We start from the raw sequence: 2,909 nt of genomic DNA, 5'->3' as shown, positions 1-2,909 counted from the left end.
GATGACCTGAGCCAAGATGAAGAGTCAGACGCTTAACCGACTGAGTCACCCAGGCACCCCTGTATTTTTTAAAGAATGGGTCACTGGGTTTAAAAAATTATAAGACTACTTGTTCAACCCACACCCATCATCTATGTCTAAAAATGGAAAAAAGATTAAACAGTAATATATTGCAGAGTTCTCATAGGAAGAATCAACTGCAAAGAAACTAAAAAAAAGTGACAGAAATACCTTAAAGGATGAATTACTGTATTACATGGGCTGGAGAAACATTGCACAATAGCTGAGAAACTTTACAAAGAGCCATATACACAGTTGACATTCCTGATTGTCTGCTGGTTGAAAAGTAAAAATCACGGCAGTGCCATTTTTTTCAACAGTACATGGTCATGTTAAACACCGTGTTGCAGACTTGAAGTCTGGGTTAATACCTCGCCTGTAGAAGTATATTTAAGCCTGACAAACATGGCTGGGCTTGTTATTTTGCATGTATTTGTCTTGCGTCAGCTAGTCAGAGACTATTCTGTCAAAGCTTGGCAACAAACCCAACATGTCCTGAACCAGCTGAAGTGTTGAGTAATTTAATTATTTTATTTATTTTATTTAGTAATCTCTACACCAGTGTGGGGCTCGAGCTCACAAACCCTGAGATGAAAACTTGTATCCTCTATTGACTGAGCCAGCCAGGCATCCCTGTAACAACTCTTTAAAATCCTCTGGTTTATCCTGATATTTTCACTAACAGTGAAAAAGCAAAAGTTGGTCAAGCTGCCTGCATCTCGGCATTAATCAAGGCAGTGGCATCAAACTATAGTATTGACTGCCATGCACTGGAAGGGGAAGGGGTGGCGGCAGTTTCAGTTTTCCTGTGAAAACAGTAAAATTATTTTGTGAAACCTGGACCTTGAGTATGGAACTTTATTTTTTTTTAATATGTAATTTATTGTCAAATTGTTTTCCATACAACACCCAGTGCTCATCCCAATAGGTGCCCTCCTCAATGCCCATCACCCACTTTCCCCTCTCCCGTACCACCCATCAACCCTCAGTTTGTTCTCAGTATTTAAGAGTCTCTTATGGTTTGCCTCCTTCCCTGTCTTAGTATGAGTACTGAAATACAAAGTTTGCATATAGGACTCCAGCTTCTTGTTTAAAGTACAGTGGTTGTCTTACGAAAACGCGGTCATGTGATTGACTTGCAGGCTGAATTAGTGATTTTCTTTTCACAGCATTTTTACTTCAATGACTGTCAGAGTTGGCTGTCTGGCCGACATTTTAAAAAAAATTTTTTTTTTAAAATTTTTTTTTTCAATGTTTATTTATTTTTGGGACAGAGAGAGACAGAGCATGAACGGGGGAGGGGCAGAGAGAGAGGGAGACACAGAATTGGAAGCAGGCTCCAGGCTCTGAGCCATCAGCCCCGAGCCCGACGGGCTCGAACTCACGGACCGCGAGATCGTGACCTGGCTGAAGTCGGACGCTTAACCGACTGCGCCACCCAGGCGCCCCTTTAAAAATTTTTTTAACATTTATTTATTTTTGAGACACAGAGAGACAGAGTATGAATGGGGGAGGGTCAGAGAGAGAGGGAGACACAGAATCTGAAACAGGCTCCAGTCTCTGAGCTGTCAGCGCAGAGCCTGATGCGGAGTTCGAACTCAGAGCGCGAGATGGTGGCCTGAGCTGAAGTCAGAGGCCTAACCGACTGAGCCACCCAGATGCCCCTGGCAGACACTTTTTTTTTTTTAAGTGTAAAGAAGTACCTTTCAAAGAAAACAGTTGACAGCACTTGCCAGTGATAAACTCAAACTCTGAAGTGAAAATTAGAATTTGGGAAAACTTATACCCACTATCAGGAGCTTCTCATCTTCCTAATGATTAAAGGAACTTTTGGGGTTTTTTTTTTTTAGTGAGCTAAGTGGTGATATAAATATGATTTGTAGATATTATAAACTGGACCAGGGCTTGGGAGATTTATGTAACTCAGTAAACCATAATTTCCAAATGACCAATACATGAAATGAAAAAAAAGTTGCAAATAAGTTAACATCTCAACCAATTGAATATGAAGATAAAAATCCAGTGCCTTCTATTAAGGCAGACATGTAAATGAGTTGCAATAATATAAAACAGCATCACTGTCGAAAATAAAGTTACTTCTGTGAAAATATAGAGTGCATCTTTTTTTTTTTTTTTTTAGTTTATTTTTGGGAAAGAGAACCATCACCAGCAGAGGGGCAGGGGGAGGGAGACAGAAGATGCAAAGCTGGTTCTGCACTGACAACAAGGAACCCAATGCAGGGCTCAGCATAAACCATGAGATCATGACTTGAGCTGAAGTTGGACACTAGAGAGAATCTTAACCCAGCTCTATGCTCATGTGGAGGTTGGATCCCATGACCATAGGATCATGACCTGAGCTGAAGTCAAGTCGGACGCTCAACCAACTGAGCCACCTAGGTGCCCTGTATGTACATTCTTAAAATTTGGTGCAGGAGAGACCTGTTTCCTCTGAGCTTTAAAAAAAAGAAAAGAAATGTACCAAGGTACAAAACTTTCACCATATCTCCTGAAATTCCCACAAAACACCTCACCTAAACTTGGGAAAAGCTGTGTTGAAAATAAGGATATCTATCTTTATGCTTAACTCACTAATATTAAACACTCCTAAGCTTTACTGGACTTGTTGGTATTTTACAGACCTTTTAAAAATACTGTTTTTTTCAATCTTCAGCTTTGGGCCCATGCAGTGGAGACCTGAGCCATATCTAACATGGATATACCAGAACCTACAGTTTTGGCAGTTTCCTGAAAGTCTTCCTACTATTTTAAAAGGAACATTTCAACAAATGTTTCTCTTTCTAGCCCTAGACATTGTCAGTCCTTAGGAGATAACCGTCATACTTCCA

Source organism: Lynx canadensis, chromosome A2, assembly GCF_007474595.2.
Source record: "Lynx canadensis isolate LIC74 chromosome A2, mLynCan4.pri.v2, whole genome shotgun sequence".
Classification (NCBI taxonomy): Eukaryota; Metazoa; Chordata; class Mammalia; order Carnivora; family Felidae; genus Lynx; species Lynx canadensis.
This window is presented reverse-complemented; position numbering follows the sequence as displayed.